The sequence below is a fragment of the Taurulus bubalis genome (genome assembly GCF_910589615.1).
Source record: "Taurulus bubalis genome assembly, chromosome: 14".
Classification (NCBI taxonomy): domain Eukaryota; kingdom Metazoa; phylum Chordata; class Actinopteri; order Perciformes; family Cottidae; genus Taurulus; species Taurulus bubalis.
Window position 1 is genome coordinate 2,053,949 of NC_136602.1, and position 23,687 is coordinate 2,077,635.

A 23,687-nucleotide genomic window follows, 5' to 3' on the forward strand; every position below is an offset into this window, starting at 1 on the left:
CTGCAGCACCAACAACTGTGGCCCCAACAACAACAACTGCAGCCCCAACAACTGCTGCCCCAACAACTGCGGCACCAACAACAACAACTGCAGCCCCAACAACAACAACTGCGGCCCCAACAACAACAACTGTAGCCCCCACAACAACAACTCCGGCCCCAACAACAACAACTCCGGCCCCAACAACAACAACTGTGGCCCAAACAACAACAACTGTGGCCCCCACAACAACTGCAGCCCCAACAACTGCGGCCCCAACAACTGCAGCACCAACAACAACAACTGCGGCCCCAACAACAACAACTGCGTCTCCAACAACAACTCCGGCCCCAACAACAACTGCATCCCCAACAACAGCAACTGTGGCCCCAACAACTGCAGCCCCAACAGCAACAACTGTGGCCCCCACAACAACAACTGCTGCCCCAACAACTGCGGCACCAACAACAACAACTGCAGCCCCAACAACAACAACTGCGTCTCCAACAACAACTCCGGCCCCAACAACAACTGCATCCCCAACAACAGCAACTGTGGCCCCAACAACTGCAGCCCCAACAGCAACAACTGTGGCCCCCACAACAACAACTGCTGCCCCAACAACTGCGGCACCAACAACAACAACTGCAGCCCCAACAACAACAACTGCGGCCCCAACAACAACTGCGGCTCCAACGACAACTCCGGCCCCAACAACAACAACTGTGGCCCCCACAACAACAACTGCGGCTCCAACAACAACAACTCCGGCCCCACCAACTGCATCCCCAACAACAACAACTGTGGCCCCAACAACAACAACTGCAGCCCCAACAACAACAACTGTGGCCCCCACAACAACAACTACGGCCCCAACAACAACAACTCCGGCCCCAACAACAACAACTGTGGCCCCAACAACAACAACTGTGGCCCCCACAACAACTGCAGCCCCAACAACTGCGGCCCCAACAACTGCAGCACCAAAAACAACAACTGCGGCCCCAACAACAACAACTGAGTCTCCAACAACAACTCCGGCCCCAACAACAACTGCATCCCCAACAACAACAACTGTGGCCCTCACAACAACAACTGCATCCCCAACAACAACAACTGCATCCCCAACAACAACAACTGTGGCCCCAACAACAACAACTGCAGCTCCAACAACTCCGGCCCCAACAACTGCGGCTCCAACAACAACAACTCCTGCCCCAACAACAACAACTGCATCCCCAACAACAACAACTGCGTCCCCAACAACAACAACTGCGGCTCCAACAATAACAACTCCGGCTCCAACAACAACAACTGCGGCCCAAACAACAACAACAACTGCGGCCCAAACAACAACAACAACTGCGGCTCCAACAACAACAACTGCGGCTCCACCAACAACAACTCCGACCCCAACAACTACATCCCCAACAACAACAACTGCGGCCCCAACAACAACAACTGCGGCCCCAACAACAACAACTGTGGCCCCCACAACAACTGCAGCCCCAACAACTGCGGCCCCAACAACTGCAGCACCAACAACAACAACAACAACTGTGGCCCCAACAACAACAACTGCAGCCCCAACAACTGCTGCCCCAACAACTGCGGCACCAACAACAACAACTGCAGCCCCAAAAACAACAACTGCGGCCCCAACAACAACAACTGCGTCCCCAACAACAACTCCGGCCCCAACAACAACTACATCCCTAACAACAACAACTGTGGCCCCCACAACAACAACTGCATCCCCAACAACAACAACTGCATCCCCAACAACAACAACTGTGGCCCCAACAACAACAACTGCGGCTCCAACAACTCCGGCCCCAACAACTGCGGCTCCAACAACAACAACTCCTGCCCCAACAACAACAACTGCATCCCCAACAACAACAACTGCGTCCCCAACAACAACAACTGCGGCTCCAACAACAACAACTGCGGCTCCAACAACAACAACTGCGTCCCCAACAATAACAACTGCGGCTCCAACAACAACAACTGCGGCCCAAACAACAACAACAACTGCGGCTCCAACAACAACAACTGCGGCTCCACCAACAACAACTCCGGCCCCAACAACTACATCCCCAACAACAACAACTGCGGCCCCAACAACAACAACTGCGGCCCCAACAACAACAACTGTGGCCCCCACAACAACTGCAGCCCCAACAACTGCGGCCCCAACAACTGCAGCACCAACAACAACAACTGCGGCCCCAACAACAACAACTGCAGCCCCAACAACTGCTGCCCCAACAACTGCGGCACCAACAACAACAACTGCAGACCCAACAACAACAACTGCTGCCCCAACAACGACAACAACTGTGGCCCCCACAACAACAACTGCATCCCCAACAACAACAACTGCATCCCCAACAACAACAACTGTGGCCCCAACAACAACAACTGCGGCTCCAACAACTCCGGCCCCAACAACTGCGGCTCCAACAACAACAACTCCTGCCCCAACAACAACAACTGCATCCCCAACAACAACAACTGCGTCCCCAACAACAACAACTGCGGCTCCAACAACAACAACTGCGGCTCCAACAACAACAACTGCGTCCCCAACAACAACAACTGCGGCTCCAACAACAACAACTGCGGCCCAAACAACAACAACAACTGCGGCTCCAACAACAACAACTGCGGCTCCACCAACAACAACTCCGGCCCCAACAACTACATCCCCAACAACAACAACTGCGGCCCCAACAACAACAACTGTGGCCCCCACAACAACTGCAGCCCCAACAACTGCGGCCCCAACAACTGCAGCACCAACAACAACAACTGTGGCCCCAACAACAACAACTGCAGCCCCAACAACTGCTGCCCCAACAACTGCGGCACCAACAACAACAACTGCAGACCCAACAACAACAACTGCGGCCCCAACAACAACAACTGCGGCCCCAACAACAACAACTGTGGCCCCCACAACAACTGCAGCCCCAACAACTGCGGCCCCAACAACTGCAGCACCAACAACTGTGGCCCCAACAACAACAACTGCAGCCCCAACAACTGCTGCCCCAACAACTGCGGCACCAACAACAACAACTGCAGCCCCAACAACAACAACTGCGGCCCCAACAACAACAACTGTAGCCCCCACAACAACAACTCCGGCCCCAACAACAACAACTCCGGCCCCAACAACAACAACTGTGGCCCAAACAACAACAACTGTGGCCCCCACAACAACTGCAGCCCCAACAACTGCGGCCCCAACAACTGCAGCACCAACAACAACAACTGCGGCCCCAACAACAACAACTGCGTCTCCAACAACAACTCCGGCCCCAACAACAACTGCATCCCCAACAACAGCAACTGTGGCCCCAACAACTGCAGCCCCAACAGCAACAACTGTGGCCCCCACAACAACAACTGCTGCCCCAACAACTGCGGCACCAACAACAACAACTGCAGCCCCAACAACAACAACTGCGGCTCCAACAACAACTCCGGCCCCAACAACAACTGCATCCCCAACAACAGCAACTGTGGCCCCAACAACTGCAGCCCCAACAGCAACAACTGTGGCCCCCACAACAACAACTGCTGCCCCAACAACTGCGGCACCAACAACAACAACTGCAGCCCCAACAACAACAACTGCGGCCCCAACAACAACTGCGGCTCCAACGACAACTCCGGCCCCAACAACAACAACTGTGGCCCCCACAACAACAACTGCGGCTCCAACAACAACAACTCCGGCCCCACCAACTGCATCCCCAACAACAACAACTGTGGCCCCAACAACAACAACTGCAGCCCCAACAACAACAACTGTGGCCCCCACAACAACAACTACGGCCCCAACAACAACAACTCCGGCCCCAACAACAACAACTGTGGCCCCAACAACAACAACTGTGGCCCCCACAACAACTGCAGCCCCAACAACTGCGGCCCCAACAACTGCAGCACCAAAAACAACAACTGCGGCCCCAACAACAACAACTGAGTCTCCAACAACAACTCCGGCCCCAACAACAACTGCATCCCCAACAACAACAACTGTGGCCCTCACAACAACAACTGCATCCCCAACAACAACAACTGCATCCCCAACAACAACAACTGTGGCCCCAACAACAACAACTGCAGCTCCAACAACTCCGGCCCCAACAACTGCGGCTCCAACAACAACAACTCCTGCCCCAACAACAACAACTGCATCCCCAACAACAACAACTGCGTCCCCAACAACAACAACTGCGGCTCCAACAACAACAACTCCGGCTCCAACAACAACAACTGCGGCCCAAACAACAACAACAACTGCGGCCCAAACAACAACAACAACTGCGGCTCCAACAACAACAACTGCGGCTCCAACAACAACAACTCCGGCCCCAACAACTACATCCCCAACAACAACAACTGCGGCCCCAACAACAACAACTGCGGCCCCAACAACAACAACTGTGGCCCCCACAACAACTGCAGCCCCAACAACTGCGGCCCCAACAACTGCAGCACCAACAACAACAACAACAACTGTGGCCCCAACAACAACAACTGCAGCCCCAACAACTGCTGCCCCAACAACTGCGGCACCAACAACAACAACTGCAGCACCAAAAACAACAACTGCGGCCCCAACAACAACAACTGCGGCTCCAACAACAACTCCGGCCCCAACAACAACTGCATCCCCAACAACAACAACTGTGGCCCCCACAACAACAACTGCATCCCCAACAACAACAACTGCATCCCCAACAACAACAACTGTGGCCCCAACAACAACAACTGCGGCTCCAACAACTCCGGCCCCAACAACTGCGGCTCCAACAACAACAACTCCTGCCCCAACAACAACAACTGCATCCCCAACAACAACAACTGCGTCCCCAACAACAACAACTGCGGCTCCAACAATAACAACTGCGGCTCCAACAACAACAACTGCGTCCCCAACAATAACAACTGCGGCTCCAACAACAACAACTGCGGCCCAAACAACAACAACAACTGCGGCTCCAACAACAACAACTGCGGCTCCACCAACAACAACTCCGGCCCCAACAACTACATCCCCAACAACAACAACTGCGGCCCCAACAACAACAACTGCGGCCCCAACAACAACAACTGTGGCCCCCACAACAACTGCAGCCCCAACAACTGCGGCCCCAACAACTGCAGCACCAACAACAACAACTGTGGCCCCAACAACAACAACTGCAGCCCCAACAACTGCTGCCCCAACAACTGCGGCACCAACAACAACAACTGCAGACCCAACAACAACAACTGCTGCCCCAACAACGACAACAACTGTGGCCCCCACAACAACAACTGCATCCCCAACAACAACAACTGCATCCCCAACAACAACAACTGTGGCCCCAACAACAACAACTGCGGCTCCAACAACTCCGGCCCCAACAACTGCGGCTCCAACAACAACAACTCCTGCCCCAACAACAACAACTGCATCCCCAACAACAACAACTGCGTCCCCAACAACAACAACTGCGGCTCCAACAACAACAACTGCGGCTCCAACAACAACAACTGCGTCCCCAACAACAACAACTGCGGCTCCAACAACAACAACTGCGGCCCAAACAACAACAACAACTGCGGCTCCAACAACAACAACTGCGGCTCCACCAACAACAACTCCGGCCCCAACAACTACATCCCCAACAACAACAACTGCGGCCCCAACAACAACAACTGTGGCCCCCACAACAACTGCAGCCCCAACAACTGCGGCCCCAACAACTGCAGCACCAACAACAACAACTGTGGCCCCAACAACAACAACTGCAGCCCCAACAACTGCTGCCCCAACAACTGCGGCACCAACAACAACAACTGCAGACCCAACAACAACAACTGCGGCCCCAACAACAACAACTGCGGCCCCAACAACAACAACTGTGGCCCCCACAACAACTGCAGCCCCAACAACTGCGGCCCCAACAACTGCAGCACCAACAACTGTGGCCCCAACAACAACAACTGCAGCCCCAACAACTGCTGCCCCAACAACTGCGGCACCAACAACAACAACTGCAGCCCCAACAACAACAACTGCGGCCCCAACAACAACAACTGTAGCCCCCACAACAACAACTCCGGCCCCAACAACAACAACTCCGGCCCCAACAACAACAACTGTGGCCCAAACAACAACAACTGTGGCCCCCACAACAACTGCAGCCCCAACAACTGCGGCCCCAACAACTGCAGCACCAACAACAACAACTGCGGCCCCAACAACAACAACTGCGTCTCCAACAACAACTCCGGCCCCAACAACAACTGCATCCCCAACAACAGCAACTGTGGCCCCAACAACTGCAGCCCCAACAGCAACAACTGTGGCCCCCACAACAACAACTGCTGCCCCAACAACTGCGGCACCAACAACAACAACTGCAGCCCCAACAACAACAACTGCGTCTCCAACAACAACTCCGGCCCCAACAACAACTGCATCCCCAACAACAGCAACTGTGGCCCCAACAACTGCAGCCCCAACAGCAACAACTGTGGCCCCCACAACAACAACTGCTGCCCCAACAACTGCGGCACCAACAACAACAACTGCAGCCCCAACAACAACAACTGCGGCCCCAACAACAACTGCGGCTCCAACGACAACTCCGGCCCCAACAACAACAACTGTGGCCCCCACAACAACAACTGCGGCTCCAACAACAACAACTCCGGCCCCACCAACTGCATCCCCAACAACAACAACTGTGGCCCCAACAACAACAACTGCAGCCCCAACAACAACAACTGTGGCCCCCACAACAACAACTACGGCCCCAACAACAACAACTCCGGCCCCAACAACAACAACTGTGGCCCCAACAACAACAACTGTGGCCCCCACAACAACTGCAGCCCCAACAACTGCGGCCCCAACAACTGCAGCACCAAAAACAACAACTGCGGCCCCAACAACAACAACTGAGTCTCCAACAACAACTCCGGCCCCAACAACAACTGCATCCCCAACAACAACAACTGTGGCCCTCACAACAACAACTGCATCCCCAACAACAACAACTGCATCCCCAACAACAACAACTGTGGCCCCAACAACAACAACTGCAGCTCCAACAACTCCGGCCCCAACAACTGCGGCTCCAACAACAACAACTCCTGCCCCAACAACAACAACTGCATCCCCAACAACAACAACTGCGTCCCCAACAACAACAACTGCGGCTCCAACAACAACAACTCCGGCTCCAACAACAACAACTGCGGCCCAAACAACAACAACAACTGCGGCCCAAACAACAACAACAACTGCGGCTCCAACAACAACAACTGCGGCTCCACCAACAACAACTCCGACCCCAACAACTACATCCCCAACAACAACAACTGCGGCCCCAACAACAACAACTGCGGCCCCAACAACAACAACTGTGGCCCCCACAACAACTGCAGCCCCAACAACTGCGGCCCCAACAACTGCAGCACCAACAACAACAACAACAACTGTGGCCCCAACAACAACAACTGCAGCCCCAACAACTGCTGCCCCAACAACTGCGGCACCAACAACAACAACTGCAGCACCAAAAACAACAACTGCGGCCCCAACAACAACAACTGAGTCTCCAACAACAACTCCGGCCCCAACAACAACTACATCCCCAACAACAACAACTGTGGCCCCCACAACAACAACTGCATCCCCAACAACAACAACTGCATCCCCAACAACAACAACTGTGGCCCCAACAACAACAACTGCGGCTCCAACAACTCCGGCCCCAACAACTGCGGCTCCAACAACAACAACTCCTGCCCCAACAACAACAACTGCATCCCCAACAACAACAACTGCGTCCCCAACAACAACAACTGCGGCTCCAACAATAACAACTGCGGCTCCAACAACAACAACTGCGTCCCCAACAATAACAACTGCGGCTCCAACAACAACAACTGCGGCCCAAACAACAACAACAACTGCGGCTCCAACAACAACAACTGCGGCTCCACCAACAACAACTCCGGCCCCAACAACTACATCCCCAACAACAACAACTGCGGCCCCAACAACAACAACTGCGGCCCCAACAACAACAACTGTGGCCCCCACAACAACTGCAGCCCCAACAACTGCGGCCCCAACAACTGCAGCACCAACAACAACAACTGTGGCCCCAACAACAACAACTGCAGCCCCAACAACTGCTGCCCCAACAACTGCGGCACCAACAACAACAACTGCAGACCCAACAACAACAACTGCTGCCCCAACAACGACAACAACTGTGGCCCCCACAACAACAACTGCATCCCCAACAACAACAACTGCATCCCCAACAACAACAACTGTGGCCCCAACAACAACAACTGCGGCTCCAACAACTCCGGCCCCAACAACTGCGGCTCCAACAACAACAACTCCTGCCCCAACAACAACAACTGCATCCCCAACAACAACAACTGCGTCCCCAACAACAACAACTGCGGCTCCAACAACAACAACTGCGGCTCCAACAACAACAACTGCGTCCCCAACAACAACAACTGCGGCTCCAACAACAACAACTGCGGCCCAAACAACAACAACAACTGCGGCTCCAACAACAACAACTGCGGCTCCACCAACAACAACTCCGGCCCCAACAACTACATCCCCAACAACAACAACTGCGGCCCCAACAACAACAACTGTGGCCCCCACAACAACTGCAGCCCCAACAACTGCGGCCCCAACAACTGCAGCACCAACAACAACAACTGTGGCCCCAACAACAACAACTGCAGCCCCAACAACTGCTGCCCCAACAACTGCGGCACCAACAACAACAACTGCAGACCCAACAACAACAACTGCTGCCCCAACAACGACAACAACTGTGGCACCAACAACAACAACTGCAGCCCCAACAACTGCGGCCCCAACAACAACTGCTGCGGCCCCAACAACAACTGCTGCGGCACCAACAACAACTGCTGCAGCACCAACAACAACTGCTGCGGCACCAACAACAACTGCTGCAGCCCCAACAACAACTGCTGCGGCCACAACAACTGCTGCAGCAACAACTGCTGCACCTTCCACAATAAGCGTGACTTTTAGATCTGTTCAATCCACATTTACAAGTGATTTGAATGATCCGTCATCTACAGCTTTCAAGGAACGGGCTGCAATGATTACTAAAGAGGTAAGTCTCATTTTTTGAATAAAACCTACTAGTTCAACTTCTGAATTATGTTCAATGTTTAGGGGCAAAAGTAAAAAGTGTTTGACGTGTGTTTCCTGCATCTAGTCGTGTTGTTTCAGACAGCAACAAACTGAATCGTCCTTTTCAAGAAAAGGAAAAGCGGAGCTCACGCTACCGCCGACTCTCTGGGACAGTCATGGCCTCAAGCTAACATAAAAATGCTTTGTGTCGAGCCAGTATTTCATTTGTCCTTTTGGGCTCCTGTATAAACATTGTGTTGCAGCGCGGCAAACTCCGTGAAGACGATCCTTTTGCTCTACAGACATGAAGGACTCATTCAGAGCAAATGAAAACACACAGATTCTTAGTTTCAGTTGATTTGAGACAAAGCTAGTAATGCATGTTTTACTCCATTTCTACTACCCACAAACCTGCACATTGGTCCTTTCAATACGGTCTAATATTCAATTCTGTTCCTGCAGCTTGAACCTATCCTCACAGCGACTATCCCGTCCTACCAGTCCATGGAAGTGACGTCATTCAGGTATTGTGTTTAGAGAGACAGTGTTGCAATTCTTACAATTCAATAATAGCGTCTTAAATCTAATACTTTAAACTATATTTGTTGTTTCCCCTTCTGCAGTGCTGGATCAGTCATCAACAACATTAAAATCAACCTTAACACCACGTTGCCTCCTACTGAAGCTGAGATTAAAGAAAGTTTGACCGAAGCAGCTTCAAACGTCACCGGCTTCGACATTGAAACCGCCTCAATCAGTGTGAACATCACATGTAAGCAACGAGAGCTAGTTGATCAACGATGTCAAAGGTTGCACAAACTATTGTATAACTAATGTTTTGTTTCACTGCAGCAACTGCAACTGCAACAACTACAACTGTAGCAACTACAACTGCAGCAACTGCAACTACAGCAACTACAACTTCAAGCGGAGTGAGCCACAAGATCAGTCTCATCACCACATCCTGTCTGGTAGCGTTGTCATGGCTACTGGTCGACGTCTCGTACGGCTTCGTCTTGTTATTGTAAACACTGGGATGTTGGCAAATATTTCATATTTAAATTACTTTTGCTTTTTGAGCAATAATTATCATACTGACAATTTGTCTTGTTTCGGCTTGTTTAGGGTAATGTAATTCATGCATTCATCATGTATTTATGTATTCATCATGTATTTATGTAACCATTATGTAATCAGCATGTAATCAGTATGTAATCAGCATCACTGCATTCTATGATATTTCTTGTATTTTGTACAATTTCTGTGAAAACCTTCCCAATGATCAGAATACACAATCTCTGAGGAATTGAAATGGTCTCTTGTGATGTTTTTGCCATTTTGGTGGTTAGGCCTGTTTCATGTAAAAGAGCTTTAAGGCCTGTTTCATGTAAAAGAGCTTTAAGGCCTGTTTCATGTAAAAGAGCTTTAAGGCCTGTTTCATGTAAAAGAGCTTTAAGGCCTGTTTCATGTAAAAGAGCTTTAAGGCCTGTTTCATGTAAAAGAGCTTTAAGGCCTGTTTCATGTAAAAGAACTTTAAGGCCTGTTTCATGTAAAAGAACTTTAAGGCCTGTTTCATGTAAAAGAGCTTTAAGGCCTGTTTCATGTAAAAGAGCTTTAAGGCCTGTTTCATGTAAAAGAGCTTTAAGGCCTGTTTCATGTAAAAGAACTTTAAGGCCTGTTTCATGTAAAAGAACTTTAAGGCCTGTTTCATGTAAAAGAGCTTTAAATCTAGAGAAAAGTCATCCTGATGAACCAGCAGTGAACATGCTCAGGAACATTTGTATTTATTCTTCAGCTAATTTATGAATTTCAGCCATTTCACTGACATTGGAGCTCAAATGAGACCCTTCAGCTCCAGAGATGTGGCGGAGAGATGTGAAAACTCACCTGTTTTATTCATATCAAATCTTGAAGTTAGACATAACGGAGGGCGTGGTCTCTTTGAGTGACAGGTGGCTACAGTCTCAGCAGAGAGGCCTTTAAATTCTTCAGACACGTCATGGTATTGGTTCCAAACAAGTAGCCCAAGGTCTTGGGATTTATTTATTTTTTCAAGCGAGGCATAGGCCCAATCCCAATCTCCCCCCTGGCTGTAATGTAAAAAAAACATTATATATATATTTTTTTTTCTGCTTGCATTCCTCTGATTTCATGTGTTTTTATGTTCCATCTTTAATCCGTAATGTTGTAGTGTGAAGGTATTTTATCGGGCTGAACGCCACGTGCCTGCTGTAGTTGCTGCGTGTTTAACGTCACATTGCTATGAACTGTGGGTAATTCCCTTAGGCAAAGGGTTCATAAAGAGCTCAAACTGTCTGCCAGAGAGCATCAAGCACTCTACGATGTGACAGTAGGACACCCCTAAACCCTCACAGACTTCACAGGAGCACGGCTCAAAGTCTGTGAGTCCGTATGGGTGGAGATTGAGATTGGGCCATAGTTTCAAACCGGTGGAACTTGTTTCGACATCCACGCAGGTGTAATGCAGGTATCGTGAACAAAAGGAGGGAGGAGCGGCTTGGCACTGAGCCCGAGGCCGGCGGCTGAGGCTCTGTGCAGTGAGAGGTTTGAAGGTTTGAAGGTTTGCAATGATGCGGTGAGGCCGGGACTCAGTGACAAGACCCTGACATCGTTTAGAACATCACAAGCAGACAGAAAGGGGACATTTTAACTTCTCCTCTTTTTTAAATAAATACTTCATAATAATGAACTTCTCCTCTTTTTTTACTTTAAGTAAATACATTATCTTTATATACCCCGGGGGATGCTCCATAGAGGGGGGGGGGGGAGTACTTCAAATAATATCATTAAGAAGTATTTGTATATACTGCTGGGAAGAACTGAAAAAGTGTGATATAGTAAATAATCTTACGCTGTTTCCTCCCGACTGGTTTCCATCATATTTCCATATTTTGGCCGTGATCATGACATCATGGCATTAAAATACGTTGTGTCGTCTTAAAAAGGTTTTAACAAGCCGACATGTGACCTAAAGAAAACCTGTATGATCATCTGCAGTTTACTGGTTTTATTGAATCATTATGCTGCAATTGTTCATTGATTTTCCTTATTGAAAATTGAGAGTGGGAATAATTACAAGTGCTTAATAAAACTCTTTCACATGAAACAGGCCTTAAAGATTCATGAACAATACTGATTTAAGAGAATATTATTGTTCTAGTCACATAATTACTCTGATCATTTTAAATATAACAATATTGGTTCCACCTGTGTCTGAGTCCTGAGTGACGGCTGTACAAGCAGTAGAAGCTGCGGTGCATCCGTGTGGTGTCTCTCAAAGCTTTGAGAGGTGATCTGGCTGCTTTACAAGCTAAACGGTTCTGCCTTGTGACAACATGTTGATGACATCATGATCTGCATGCAAATTAGATGCAGTTGTCCTTCTTAACTTTTTTTGGGCTGTAAATAATCACAAGACAAGTCACAAGCCTCTCTAGAGCAGGGGTGTCCAAACCACGGCCCATTTTTTATTGACCCGCAGCAGATTCTAAAAATATGATGGAGAGAAATTCAAGCAAATGGCAGATAGCCTGCGAGCTCAACAATCATATTTTTTCCGTCCGAACAAAACACAAGAAAGTGCCACACTAGCAGCTACGAGGTCGCTCAGCTCACATGGTAACCTTCTCAGACGGAGACTTCATAACACAGAGTCTCACTAAGGTCAGGAATAATGTGCCCGGAAAAGATGCCGGAACGTGAGCAAGTCCAGAAACACGAAGACTTGTCAGCTAACTAAAAGCATCAGGTGTCAGATGTTTACCCGATTGCGTGTGATGGGAGCACAGACACCACAGATATATATATATATATATATATATATATATATATATATATATATATATATATATATATATATATATATATATGTATATATATATATATATATATATACATATATATATATATATATATATATATATATATATATATATATGTATATATATATATATATATATATATATACATATATATATTGGTGGCTTAAGGTGGGTGGGGCCAAGCCCCGTTGCCCTCTATTGGCCGGCCGCCACTGTATATATACAATAAAAAAAAAATGTATCAAATGAGGTAAATTATGCTTATAAGTATTAATTTTGCGATACCCGCTTCGTTACCTCCCCCCTGGCTTCATGGGAAGACATCAGAAGACTTCGAGAGGACAACAACGACGCCGTCAGTTCAGCTGCAGACTCCGCTGCATTCTGTCCCACCGTTGATTCCTTCGTTTTTGAATTCACGCTGCTGGTGAAGTTCCTCTGGTTGGCCTCTGGATGGAAACATAGGATACATGGATGTGCCTTGCACAGGGGAATGGGCTGATTTGGATTGTGGATGTAGTACCCCTGGCCATCCACCAGATGGGGACATAGGTGAATGGGATGGATTCTCCTCAGGGGGCGGGGTGCTGACAGAAAGAAGCACTCCCCTTTGTAGTTCTGGTGATGATGATTTTTATGTTTATTCTATGTTTCTGTCCAACTGGGAACAACGGGGTTAACTCATCCATTTTCTCTTTTTAGTTTATTTATTTTATATCTGTAGCGGGGCCCTCATGGACGGCACTTTACTCAGCGTCTACACCTTCCTATAAAACACCCGTCGCAAGTTTGATTTTGTGTGTAGTTTTCTTTTGGCTGTAATTTTATGATTATGTCTTCATAAAGACTTACTTTATTTGGTTTCTAGTCCTTTGAATGATATGTCAGTCATATCATTATTTATACTATTTTATTCTAGTTAGATACAACATGCAGTCATTGTTGTATAATACAACAATGACTGTATGTTGTATTATACTTATTCGGACATATTTAATATTTTAGTTAACATAAATAAATACGCGTTAATTCGTAACACAAACAGATTTTCTTTAAAAAAAAGCTGTTCAAACTGATACCTCGTGAACGCGTTGGTGCTGTCAAAGCTTTATACTTTCATAAAATGTTTTCCCACATTGGTCACAGCTGTACAGTTTCTCTCCCATGTGAATAAGTTGGTGACGTTTAAAGTTGCCACTACAAGCAAAAGTGTTCCCACATTGATCACACCAGTCAGGCTTCCACTGTAACGACGTCTGTCAATTTCCATGTCTCCTTTAGTGGTAAACTCTGTCACATTAGTCACAACTGAACGGTTTCTCTCCAGTGTGAATGCGTTGGTGGATTTTTAAGGTTTTCTTCAGTCGGAAAGCAGTCCCACATTCATCATTGCTGTACGGTTTGTCTCCCGTATGAACGCTTTGGTGGCCGTTAAGACCACTACAACAAGCAAAGGTTGTCCCACATTCCTCACAGCTGTACGGTTTCTCTCCAGTGTGAATACATTTGTGGTTTTCCATTGTTTCTTTCCTGGCAAACACTTTGTAACATTCATCACAGCTGTACGGTTTCTCTCCAGTGTGAACACTCTGGTGAAGATGTCCCTTTCTTCTCTGTTTCTACAGACAAAGAGAGCGAGTCAGTGAGAGGACATGGTGCAGCGAGTTATCTGAAACCATAAACAACATTTAGAGAAACCCTCCATGTTCCAGTTTGACTTATGCATCACTAGCTCTGTCCACACGGGGGCGGAACTTTAATAATTCATCTTTTTGATCCATTTGTCGAAAAGTAGATTTACGCCGAGATCAAAAAAGAGTCTGATAGTTTGTTACTATGGTTCAGCGGCATATGTGCATACTATATACATATTAATCATATAAATATACACACACACATCTCTTTTTGTTGGATTCCCTGTCTGCTCTTAAGTCTCCCGCCCGGTTTACGCCCACTGCCACGCCCACCTCCTTCATCCCAGCTGTCGTGCGTTGCCTTGATCACCGGCAGGTGATTTAGGGACCACAGCGTTACCTGGCTCATTTGTCGGGTTGTTCCAGTACCAGTCTGGTTTTCTGCTTCGAGAGAGAGTAGATCTCAAGAGCGGTTGAGTTGCCCTCCCGACTCTGGAGCGGAATCAGTCTGGCGTGCTTCGAGAGCGTTGATCACAAGAGCGGTTGAGTTGCCCTCCCGACTCTGGAGCAGGAGAGGAGGATCTCATGAGTTCACTGGACATTACCGGTTGTATTAGTTTGTTTCTATTCATTGTGCTTTGTTTTGTCGTAATAAAGTCCGCCCTTGGAACTTGAACTGCTGCGTCTGTGCATTAGGGTCCTCAACACCACACACCCCTAACACTTTTTCTTTTTCTCTTGATACTTATTCATTTAGATTAATTATTTTTTGTTGTTTGCTATACTTTGCCATCCATAAGTTTCTCAGGCGCTAAATAAACGTTACGAACAGCACGGCATGCAGCAGCTTTCGATAGAGCTCGTACAGGAAGTCATGATGATGTGAGCTCGTACAGGAAGTCATGATGATGTGAGCTCGTACAGGAAGTCATGATGATGTGAGAACGGATCTTGGCAATCTAGAAGAACTCTCTCCCTATACAACTAACCTAACTAATATCGCTCCTTCATCTCTGAGGAAGGGAGCTGGCTTTTTTGATCAAGAGAAAAAGAAAAAGATGTTGTAACGTAACAGTGTCACGTTGTAACAGTGTCACGTTGTAACAGTGTCACGTTGTAACAGTGTCACGTTGTAACATTGTAGTGTTGTGATGTGTATTGTTGTGATGGTGTAGTGTTGTAATGTTGTGATGTGTATTGTTGTGATAGTGTTGTGATGTAACGTTGTGACAGTGTAACATTGTAGTGTTGTGATGTGTATTGTTGTGATGTGATGGTGTAATGTTGTGATGTGTATTGTTGTATTGTTGTGATAGTGTAGTGTTGTGATGTAACGTTGTGACAGTGTAACATTGCAGTGTTGTGATGTGTAGTGTTGTGATGGTGTAGTGTTGTAATGTTGTGATCTATTGAACGATTGCAGTACATCCACTTCACTAGAATTAGGTTATTATGATTTTACATTACATTTGGTCTGAATTTCCCATTAATTAAAGTTTTGTACTGAAACAAAGATGAGTTTCACAAATGTGAAAATTGCATTTAATTTACAAATGTTTCAAAGTATAAAATCTGTATGGATCAAGATGTAGATTATTATACTGTATTATCATTATTATTGTTATGAACCCTTTATTTTGTGTACCTGGAGTTGCAATGGCTTTAATAATATAATATATATAGAATATAGAATATCAATCCAATATTTAAAATATATATATACACAATATATTGTATACAATATATTGTATATTATATACAATATAATATACATGACAGGACTCTGTCGCTTCCCTGTGTCTCTTGTGTCCCGTCTGTTGTCTGTCTGTGTGTGTGTGTGTGTGTGTGTGTGTGTGTGTGTGTGTGTGTGTGTGTGTGTGTGTGTGTGTGTGTGTGTGCATGCCGTGGGCGTGGCTTCCACAATCATCTCATCCATCATCCTGTTGAATTTGACCCAAGTAATCGGCTCGTCACAGTTTGTGTTCAGCGGAATTATTATTGTGTAGTTCTGCCATGAGTCAACACGTACACTGTAACCAATTTCACCGTTAAATTACAGTAAACCACAGGCAGCTACAGCTGCCTGTATTCAACTGTAATTCTACAGCATACCTACTGTAATTTACAAAAACTGCTTAATACTGTAAAAAATATTACAGTACAGTGCTGCATAGAAAAGGCATTATACTGTTATTTTAGTGTTCCTATAAACATTGAATTACCGTAAAATGCATTACAGTACTGTATAATGAATATTTACAGTATGAGACTGCTAGAAGCTAGAAGCTATCTAAGGCTTTCTTTTCACAGTCTTTATGTTGACTATGTACTGAATAAGTAGTAGAGACTTGATGTAATGGGATTTTGAAGAGTAATAGGCGGAGTTAGTTAACTGAAAAAGGAAAAAATACTGTAGTATACATATATATATATATATATATATATATATATATATATATATATATATATATATGTGTGTATATGTATATAATATATATGTGACATGTGCTAATTTTTTTCTTCTTCTAAGGTGTCAACTTTTGCTGTATTCAACTGTATTTACGAAGAACAGTACATTACTGTTGAGAAATTCTTGTATTTTTACAGCAATTTGTTACAGTGTAGGTCACAGGATCGGCAGCATGTTTGATTGACAGGTGAACAGACTCTGCGGACAAAGCGAAGAGGAATGCATCCTTTTGGAAGCCTGGAACCGGTCCTGCCTGCTGCCTTGGCGGCCCTGCTGATGGAACCGGCCTGGAACCGGTCCTGCCTGCTGCTACAGCCCTGCTGATGCCCCCCCTCCTCTCTACCTCCTTCTGCTTCATGGATCGTGGTTATCTGGACCATGAACCATGCCTACTACTCATTATATGAATCATTTCTGTCACATTCATTGAATGTGCTGTAACTCCGTTACGTTATTCTGGTCACATGACATCTATTGCTTCTGTCCATCCGGGGAGAGGGATCCTCCTCTGTTGCTCTCCCTCAGGTTTCTTCCCTTTTTTCCCTGTGAAAGGGTTTTTATTATCTTTATTGGGGGAGTTTTTCCTGATCCGATGTGAGGTCCCGGGATAGGGATGTCATGTGTACAGATTGTAAAGCCCTCCGAGGCAAAATTGTATTTGTGATGTTGGGCTATATAAAATAAACTGAATTGAATTGAATTGAATCCTGATAATACACTAAATATAATAACAGGACAGACGGTCGCTGCCCGTTAATTAAGCTGCAGGATGAAAGAAAAATACTAAACTGAAGAGACACAATATTTAGTTTTTGGTTCAAACCGCAGAACAAAAGAAGGAGGGAGAGCCTGTGAAGTCTTTTCTGTTACGCTTTGGAAGCGGAAATATGTTGACGTCCCACCGCCCCGACAACATGCTCACAAAATGTTCCATGCTGAAGTTGTATTGCAACAACAAACTTTTTGAAAATTGCAAACCAGATTGGTCCATCAGACAACAACAAATAAAATGTGCAATCACTTTGGTTAAATCCATGAATCCACTTTATGTCATTCACAAGGGGGGTTACTTCAAATAATATCATTGAGAAGTATTCTTATATACTGCTGGGAAGTACTGAAAAAGTGTGATATTATGAATAATCTTACGCTGTTTCCTCCCGACTGGTTTTTAATCATATTTCCATATTTTGGCCGGTATGATCATGACATCATGGCATTAAAGTACTTTGTGTCGTCTTAAAAAGGTTTTAAAAAGCCGACGTGTGACCTAAAGAAACCCTGTATGATCAACTGCAGTTTTTTTATTAAAATATTAAATATATTATCATACAAAGCTGTTTTTTTCTGTTAATATTAATGAAAAAATGACCAGGTTATATTTATAATTCATTAAATATTGTAATTTAGGACTGGAACATCTACAAAATTGACACTTTCTTAGAAGAATCTGAGGAAATAAAGATGAGATGTTTTCTCGTGTCAATATGAATATTATTGATTTTGTTTTTTTATCATCTCGCCACATAATCATCATGATCATTTTAAATATAACAATATTGGTTCAGCGGGTTCCATTGTGGTTATTTCTCTGGTGTTTCTTACGGCTCATTGCTGTGTCATAGTTTCCATGTTCAAGTCTTTGTTGTGCTGTACAGTAGAACTCCAGATTCTCAAAGTGGAATGCAGACACTCTCAGGATGAAGAAGGGCGTGAGCTCTGGTATTGAGCCACGGAGGTGACAGGTTGACAGCTGCTATTCAGAATATGATAATTTGTTACTATTTTTATTGTTTTCTGTCTCTAAGTCACGGCAGAGCCTTCGCTGTTCTTCAGTATAAAGGCCTTAAAGGTGTGGACGGTCTCAGAAGAGAAGAGGTTTGTCACATGACACATGTGACCTGTGAGTTACTCTGACATCGTTTAGAACATTGAAGCAGAAAGAGAGCGGATTTATAACTTTTCATCTTCTATCCTATCATTTGGGGTAAGTACATTCCTAAACATATTGCAAACGCTGTCGGGACATCGGTCCATTCGAGCTTCACCTGCACACCTGAGCACCTGCAGTCGTCAGCTCATTCTTGTATGAGGTCAATATCAGCAAAAGCTTTAATAAACGTTATTAAATACATGTTACGTCTACCGATACATTTTATGCCGAGTATCCAGATCCAGTTTGCGTTAATTTAATTAATTATATCGCTAACAATCATTCGAAGTATATATATATTTACTTTGATAACTTATACATACACATATATATATATATATATATATATATATATATATATATATATATATATATATATATATATATATATAATGTTTGTTTATACAATTATACAATTATTAACCTTGTATTTCTTCATGCTCTACGTCACTAGAAATCAATATTTATCATATTTATTTATAAATATATATATGGTGGGAATCTGTTGGCACCTGAAGCTTCGATTATTAAACAATTATCAATTCATCTTGATGCATCAAAATGTTTCGACACGTTATTCAGTTTTTTCTCAATGTGACTATTTTTATTTACAGCATATTTTTAATGGATAATAATTTTTTTTAAATTTATGAATTTTCTTCCTTTATCTTGTATTAATTGTCTGTTCAAGTACTCTGCTTTTTGAGGTACTGCAACAAGGTACACATGTACTTTCCAGCTCTAACGTAGATACGATCTTAAAAGACGAATAGAAGACATTTGTGGGTGAGGTGTGAAGGATCAGGAGGAATTCTTCAGAAAGAGTTCAGTTTGTTTAAAACATCTGTTAAAAGTTCAACACAAAAGAAACGATATACAGAAGAAAAAAAGTAGATTGCTTCAAATATTGTTTTATCTATTAAAAAGTAATGAATATAGCACAAAAGGTTTTGACATGATGTGTCTCTCAAAAAGTTTCTGTATTGTTTGATTTTATAGATTCAGAAAAAGGCGAGATGGAAGTCGGAAAGAGAGCATGGATTGTGCTGATTCTGATTCTGATAAGTAAGTTGTTTGATGTTGAATCAAATTCTTTTTAAGGTTCTTCGTGAAATTCTGTGAAAAGTTCTAGTGACAACAAACAAGAAACAGACATGAAAATCCCTCACCTTTCGGCGAAATTCGCCGTTTTGAAACCAAAATAGGTGACCTACGTGAATCGTATAGATCCGAAGAGTTTTTGTTTTTGGGAGAGAGAGGGGTGGTCAACTGTCCGCCGTTTCTGAGATTGGAGTGGGACACGGAAAAAACTGAGGTTGCGATCATTTTAGCAATAGAAGATCTTTGACGTGTCGAGTCTTGGCCAATCAGCGTTAAGATGTCTACAGCGGCTTCATTTCCCTCCCACCAGTTTTTGAATGGCAAGATAGTCAGCTTGCTAACACGTTAGCTAACGTTGTTGGAGAGACAGGGAGTGTGATTACTGGCAGCGGCGAGTTCGTGGCAGCGTGTGACGTCAGAGAGGAGAGCGGCGAGTCAGCGGCGCTGCAGTTCTACCTACCGACACCTGACTACATATAAGTTCTACCTACCGACACCTCACTACATATAAGTTCTACCTACCGACACCTGACTACATATAAGTTCTACTACCGACACCTCACTACATATAAGTTCTACCTACGACACCTGACTACATATAAGTTCTACTACCGACACCTCACTACATATAAGTTCTACCTACCGACACCTGACTACATATAAGTTCTACCTACGACACCTCACTACATATAAGTTCTACCTACCGACACCTGACTACATATAAGTTCTACCTACCGACACCTCACTACATATAAGTTCTACCTACCGACACCTCACTACATATAAGTTCTACCTACCGACACCTCACTACATATAAGTTCTACCTACCGACACCTCACTACATATAAGGAGAGGACAAGTGGAGATGTTATTCAACTTATTATTTTAATTAAAAAAACGAAATGAGTTTCCTCCGTAGGGTGGCCGGGCTCCTGTTTATATTTAATGGTTTAAGATCTATGTCTAGGAAAAAGTGTATCCTCCAATTAATTATAATCTATAGAGTTATGCGGTTATAATCGCTGTCACACAGAGAGAGGTGTGCATGTTCAGGTTTACTGGTGGAAACATTATTCAGTGTTCTAGACTAACAGTGACGTCTCCTCAAAGTAAAGTGGTATAACAGTATGACATAATATGGTCAAATAAAAAGGCTGGTACATTATACATATTATGGCATATAAGTGTAATATTATGAAGTGAAATGTAGTAGTAGCAAAACAATATTCAGTATAGTACAGCAGTATTGCATATTGTAAATATTAAGTCTATAAAATATATATATACACACACACACTACCGTTCAAAAGTTTGGGGTCACTTTTTTTTCAAAGAAAAGCACTGTTTTTTTCAATGAAGATAACATTAAATTAATCAGTAATACACTATACATTGTTAATGTGGCAAATGACTATTCTAGGTGTAAAACATCTGGTGTTTATTGAAATATCTACATAGGTGTATAGAGGCCCATTTCCAGCAACTATCACTCAGTGTTCTAATGGGACATTGTGTTTGCTCATCGCATAGAAGACTAATGGAGGATTAGAAACCCCTTGTGCAATTATGTTAGCACAACTTAAAACAGTTATGCTGGTGAGATAAGCTTTACAACTAGCCTTCCTATGCATAGCATCACATGTGTGGGTTCCATTATACTCTCAAAATGGCCAGAAAAAGAGAACTTTCATGTGAAACTCGCCAGTCTGTTCTTGTTCTTAGAGATGAAGACTACTCCATACGAGAAATGAAATGTGTATGTATGTATGTATGTATATTCATACATACATACATACATACATACATATATATGTACACTTGGATATTGACAAAAGAAGAATTAAAACCCATAATGATCATAGTTTGTCAGCTTCTCGACGAGTGACGCTGTTCGGCACTGACTCGCCCGTCACTGCCCTCCCCCCCCCCCCCCCCCCCCCCCCCCCTGCCCCGCTGGTGTCACCCTTTTCACCCCTCATGAGTTTGTAGGTCTGACAGTAAATGTTAGACCCAGTGACAGGCTGGCATGAAATGGTTTGCATAATACTTAGAAAGGAGGCCATAATAATTTTTCACTCATGGTTGAACTTAAGTTTCTCCAACTCTCCCCAGGTTGGCAAAAAAAGCATCTCAAAATGCATCAGATTGATGCTTTAAAATATGGAATATTTAAATTTTTCTTATGGGGGAGCATGCCCCCGGACCCCCCTAGAGGGGTAATATCCTTCTCACCTTTTTCACCCCTGACCCGTTTTCATGCCTGAATAAAGTTAAGGTGTTGTTCTTGCCGACATCTCATCCAATCTTTCTTATAAAAACTCAAAAAAATTAGTGGCACATACAACAACTCCGGCTACTACAACAACAACAACTGCTGCCCCAACAACAACTGCAGCTTCAACAACTGCGGCTCCAACAACAACAACTGCGGCCCCAACAACAACAACTCCGGCCCCAACAACAACAACTGCATCCCCAACAACAACAACTGTGGCCCCAACAACAGCAACTGCGGCCCCAACAACAACAACTCCAGCCCCAACAACAACAACTGCATCCCCACCAACAACCACTGTGGCCCCCACAACAACAACTGTGGCCCCAACAACAACAACTGCGGCTCCAACAACAACAACTGCGTCCCCAACAACAACAACAACTGCGGCCCCAACAACAACTGCGGCTCCAACAACAACAACTATGGCTCCAACAACAACAACTGCATCCCCAACAACAACAACTGTGGCCCAAACAGCAACAACTGTGGCCCCAACAACAACAACTGCGGCTCCAACAACAACAACTCCGGCCCCAACAACTGCATCCCCAACAACAACAAATGTGGCCCCAACAACAACAACTGCGGCTCCAACAACAACAACTCCGGCCCCAACAACAACAACTGCATCCCCAACAACAATAACTGTGGCCCCAACAGCAACAACTGCGGCTCCAACAACTCCGGCCCCAACAACAACAACTGCATCCCCAACAACAACAACTCCGGCCCCAACAACAACAACTGCATCCCCACCAACAACCACTGTGGCCCCCACAACAACAACTGTGGCCCCAACAACAACAACTGCGGCTCCAACAACAACAACTGCGTCCCCAACAACAACAACAACTGTGGCCCCAACAACAACTGCGGCTCCAACAACAACAACTGTGGCCCCAACAACTGCAGCCCCAACAACAACAACTGTGGCCCGCACAACAACTGCAGCTCCAACAACTGCGGGTCCAACAACAACAACTCCGGCCCCAACAACTGCATCCCCAACAACAACAACTGTGGCCCCAACAACAACAACTGCGGCTCCAACAACAACAACTCCGGCCCCAACAACAACAACTGCATCCCCAACAACAACTACTGTGGCCCCAACAGCAACAACTGCGGCTCCAACAACTCCGGCCCCAACAACAACAACTGCATCCCCAACAACAACAACTCCGGCCCCAACAACAACAACTGCATCCCCAACAACAACAACTGTGGCCCCAACAA